This window comes from Pogona vitticeps, chromosome 6, assembly GCF_051106095.1.
Source record: "Pogona vitticeps strain Pit_001003342236 chromosome 6, PviZW2.1, whole genome shotgun sequence".
Lineage (NCBI taxonomy): Eukaryota > Metazoa > Chordata > Lepidosauria > Squamata > Agamidae > Pogona > Pogona vitticeps.
Genome location: NC_135788.1, coordinates 55,095,256 through 55,100,802, shown reverse-complemented (window position 1 = coordinate 55,100,802; position 5,547 = coordinate 55,095,256). Strand labels below are relative to the sequence as shown.

The following is a 5,547-nucleotide window of genomic DNA, read 5'->3' as shown; positions in this document are numbered from 1 at the left end:
CACGTTTACTCACCACCGTCTGTCTTGCGCAGCGCACGTTTCTGGGCCCAGAACCTCTGTTACGTTTCTGCCGCAGAGTAAATGAAGACACTTTACCAGTTCTTCTTTGACGGTTATATTTACATATATGTACACTTATATACAGGCAGGTCTCTACAGCACATTTAGAAGTCTTCACACAGTCCGACAGCATGCGTGGCAGAAAATCACATCAGAAGAAGAGAACATTTCACAGACACAGTCCATATTTATACATAATCTTATCTCTGTCCAGTCCAATCGGGTTCCAGGTGACCTCATCTCTGCACCTGGGCTCTTTCTGGTTTCACCTCATTGCATCAGCTTAGGATGTTTCAGCTTTTCTCTCATCTGCACATAATGGCAGCTCGTTAATGAAACATATATGGGTTCAGGCCTATAAAATTCTATACCCTGACAAAATGTATAGATTGATTTGTGTCTGAGGTAAAATCCGATCTAGATCACAAATCACTCTGTGGCTTATAATGACCCATCCTGAATTGGCCTCCAAATCAAAGTGCTGGAGCCATGTACACCTCTTATAGAGATCCTTTGAGGAACATTAACGTTGATATGTGAATTCCAGTAACAGAGCTTTACTGTAAAGACGAAGACAAGGATGCTTTTGACCATGTCAAAATTTTAAGCCCAGAAGCCAAGAAAATGAACCCCAAAATATAGGACAGCCAGCCTGGCCAAATCCCAATGTTTTAGAGTTCAGCACCAAAGCTTGATATGGGGGAAATGGAACCCAAAAAATCTGAGTGTGACATAGCAACTCTACTTTTGATCTGGTGTAAATTATTTCCTTCCAGTTGCTCATAATAGGAAGGTGGATGATAAACTTCCAAAATGTGAGAAAGTTGCAAATGCTACTCCTTCCTCCTTCTGTTCATGTGTTATGTAGGAATGATCTGGTATTGGAGTGCTTCAGTTTAACTGTAGGTTGGCCCTGTTAAATGTCAAAACTTGAAAAAGTTCCTTTTTGTACTACCACTCCCAACATTCCTCAAACATCATGACTGTTGTCCACAGTGGCTGGGAATTATGGGAATTATTGCTAAAATATATATATTCTGAGGAAATAAATCTACAGAGGAATGTGGGAACAAAATGAAATTTTGATTACAAATCAGTGAAAGAGTAAGAGACTACAAAAAGACCAATTTGTCCCTCCTTGGCCTCAATTACCCAACATCGCGGCTACACCATGACTTTTTTTGTGTGAGGAAAATACAATACATACAGTGAATGTGTGTGTATTGGTATTATTGTATGAAGATGCATCATTCACACTTGATATTCATTTAGTGCATTGCTTTCATTTAGAAGAAACTAGATTTTCAACATGAGCGATGATTTGTTGTGTTTAGGATTTTTTGCTATTTCATGTCAATTTTGTAGATCTCTTGGCTTTGGTAAAGGACTGCTGTTCTAACAGTGATAAATAACAGACTGTTATGTGGGTTTTTTTTTAAAATGTGCCCTGCATCAGGAAGATTACAATGAGAGACTCAAAAATAAGTTGTAGTGTTCGGTGTAAATAATTTCTGATTATGTGTCTAGACCTTGCTTCAGTGTTTATTGAAGCTGCCTGGCACACAGGGTAAGAACTAGAAGATTCCTGCTCCAAGACCAATCTCAGCATCACTTGCTGACTGGAAAGATTGCTGGAGAGCATTGGTAGAGATACTGTTATCAAAAAGTGGTCATTTCCCACTTGGCTTCCTCCAACCCACCATCTTGGAGCCTGATGAAGCTGCTAGCAGGACAGAGTGCTGGAAGGGTGCTGATTTATAAACAGGCACTAAGGGTTCAGCTTTTTTCACCTGCACCACACCAACCCACTCCTTGGGAGCCTGATAAAGCCACTGACAAGGGGAAATGCTGTAAGGGTGGAGACATTGTTCTCAGGAGATAGAGCATCTGCCATCTACTTTGACCATCTGACCACTGTCTGTGGGAGTGACCACATGATATAATTTGTAAGTGAATGTGAGACTTAATGGCAGATTGGCAACCTGAATAAGTGAGAGATGGGGAAGGAACTTGAAAGGCAAACCCAGGTGACAGTTGGGAAGAAGTTTGCTGCAAGGAAGAGATATGGCTGCCTACCAAATCATGGAGAATGCCATGTTGCTTTGTGCTCTATTTGACCTTGTCTCTAATATATATTACCTGTATTAGATGAGACGTTTGCTGTATAAAACACATGTATACACTATTTCAATGATGCCATGTCACCAGCTTAGTGGGAGCCATGAGCACAGAAAAAAAAACCATTGGTTACATTCTTTAAAACCTCTTGTTCTAAGGCTAGCTTATTTTAACGAGGTATGCCTATCTGTTCAGAAAAGGCTTTGTGCTACCCAGCATGTAGTTGTTTCTTCTCCCACCCTTGGAACAGGAGTGTTTTTCATCCCTCCCTGCTAGTTTCAGTGTAGGGAGGCTAAGCTATATAAACCCTTTGGTTGCCCTGTGGGAGCGAAAGCTACCTATCCATCAGGCAGTTGCCTTCAAGGACCATGCCCAGCTGGACTCAGAGGCTCCCTAGTGTGTGTGGCCATTTTCATATTACCTTTTGCTATATTGTATCATACTGTATCGATGGTCAACAATCAATAAAATAAACCTTCTGAGGCACTGGTGGCTTTGCCTGCATCAAAAAGTGTCAAAGAACATAAGCTGACTGGAGTTCTTGTTTGTCCTAAGCTTCTGTTTCATACAATTATCAATAACCTAAGTTAGACTTTAATCTCTTTCTTGTGCAATTAATTGGATGGATCATGTTGGTGTACTCATATTGTTGATTAACTGGTTGTTGCTTGCAATTGTCTTTAAACTTTTTGAATTGTTACAGTTATTGGTATTTAATACTTTGTGAGCTGCTTTAAAGCCTATTAGAGGAAAACCAGGGTGAAGTAGATGATGATGAGCAACAGCACACAATTGTAAGCCAGACTGATGCAGGAGTCCTCCACAGAATTTCTTGTTTAGGAGTGATATGTACTGTAGACAACTTATTAGGTTTATAATTATTTACATTTACATTTGTATGATTATAATTTAAAGAATGGTCATGTCAACTATGATTACAAACATATACAACATATATGCTTGTCCAAGAAATCTGAACAACATCACACACAACTTCAGGGACATGTTTACTTGTTCCTCTGCTAATGTGATCTAAACAATCCTTTGACAAAAATGCCCCTCTGCACTCTTCATAGGACAAACAGAACAAGCACTGTGCAAAAGTATTAATGGACATAAATCAGGAATGCCAATACACAGAAACCTGTTTTAAAATATTTCAATCTACCCAGATACCCTTTACAGGATTTGAAAGTTGTGTTCTTGGAAAAGAAACACTGCAGAACAATATACCGTATTTTTTGCTCCATAAGATGCACTGGACCTTAAGACGCACTTAATTTTTAGAGGAGGAACACAGGGAAAATATATTTTGAACCAAATAGTGTAATAAAATATTTAATAAACTATAACAGAATAACATTTGAACCATGTAAAGTGAACAGCAGTCAACAGTGGCATTAATATAGTGATAAAACCTATACCACTCTACCTATATTTTACATTTCCTTTCATCCACCTCCTCCCCATGCTTATAGAAATGTCTCAATGACAGATGAGATAGTTGTGCAACTCTGCCCAGCTACATCTCAAGCCTATATTAAGTTAGAAATGGTTTGTCTGATTTGGCACTGCATTGAGAGGTCCCTTAGTTGTGTGGAGGATAAATAGTGGAATTAAACTATTTAACAGCTGATTTTCCTTATTTACTTTAGGTTATGCAAAAGAACAGCAACACAAAGCTTAACCCAATCCCATTCACCAGCAGTAGCACATGCTCAGCATAAGACCAAATCTCCATTTTCTGACATAATTGAACGTTTATAGCATGCAAGGCACAACAGGTTAGGCCACACAAACCCATGAACAATGTTCTTGACGAGCCAAAAAAGAAACTGAATACAAACTATAGTAACTGAAATCTGGAAGCAGGTACTGTAATCCAGTTAGAAGTCACGAGGCACAGTTAGTTTCCTTGCTGCAACACCCTTTGGAAATACATTCTCTATTAGATGCCCAGAACTAGTTGAAAAGTTTGCAAGTTGAATCCAAATTTCCCATAGAAATGCATTGAAAATTAATGCATTTTTATGGGGGGGGGAAAGGTCAGAAACTTTAAAAAACCTAAAAGAAAGTCACTTACCAGGTACTGTAGACTGAGTCTTGCTCTTCACAGTGCCTTGGTAGACCCCAGAACAGCCAAAAAAGAGCCCCAAACAGCTAAAAGCCAGCAGGCAGCCGGCAGCCATTTTGTGCTCTTCTCCGCTCCTGCTCCTTCCCCCTCCCCTCTCCCCACCTAACAGCTGATCGGCACTGGTCTGAAAGGCTTTGCAGGAAGCTTTTAAAGCAAGTACCCCTATGCATGTTTCTACACAAGCAGGTTTCAGCTCAAACGGAGCACCTTTTCACCCAAGCACAGTTTAACCCCAAACTAGCAGCTTTTAAAGCAAGTACCCCTATGCACGTTTCTACACAAGCAGGTTTCAGCTCAAATGGAGCACCTTTTCACCCAAGCACAGTTTAACCCAAAACAAGCAGCTTTTAAACTACATTTTACATTTTAAAATGACAATACCAGCAGTCCCAGGTCTCTCTCCCAACAATCTAACTGCTTGGACTAGCAAGGAAGCAGACAAGCAGCCTCTTCACTAACTGAAAGTTTTAATTTCCCCGCTTTCCCTGCCTTCCCCGCATATTAGGTATGCTAATATCTGTGCACTGGAGGATTGTGGGAGGAACATTCCAGCCCCTGGTGGGGGTCCTGTGGGGCACCACAAAACACTGAGTAGGTCTCTTGGCCTCTTTCAGGACTGGGGCTGTGCAGCCCTGCTCTGATCAGGAGGTGCAGCCGGGGGGGGGTCACCATGCCTTTGGGGGATAGGACACAGAAAGGGGAAGAATTTTCAGGGGCCATTCCAACTCATACCTGGCAGGGGAGATACCATTATTGTAAAAGTGGTTTTCCCAGGGTAAGGCTCATCTATTGCACTCTGGATGTGCTGACCCCTGTGATTTCCCCAAAGATCGGAAAATCAACTGCCTAAGTGGGGGACTGTGTGGTTTCCCCTGGTCTTTCTAGAATTACTCTTTCCCCTTTGGTCCTTGCCTGTTGCCATAGGCCTGTTAGCCTTGCTGGTTTTCCAGGTGGGCTGCAACAGGCAGATCCTGGAAAGCCAGCAGTGCAGAATGGTGAGGTCCAAACAGCAAGCAGTCTTTGGTGCCAGTTCAGAGGCCTCCCAGCATGGCAGTGGGAGGCTTCTGGGTGGTGGTGGCTGAACCCTTTTTTACTGTATTCGCTCCATAAGACGCACATACTTCTCCCCCACTTTTTTGGGGGGGGAAGTGTGTCTTATGGAGCAAAAAAATACGGTAAAGGTAAACAGCTTAAATAACATATATATCACATTGACTAACATAATTTGCAATTTG

General features: G+C 41.4%; 1 pseudogene; it reads left to right on the top strand.

Moving 5' to 3' along the window:
* Positions 1-5,036: 5,036 nt before the first annotated feature.
* LOC140701509 (U1 spliceosomal RNA) lies at positions 5,037-5,187 on the top strand (annotated as a pseudogene).
* Positions 5,188-5,547: the final 360 nt, after the last annotated feature.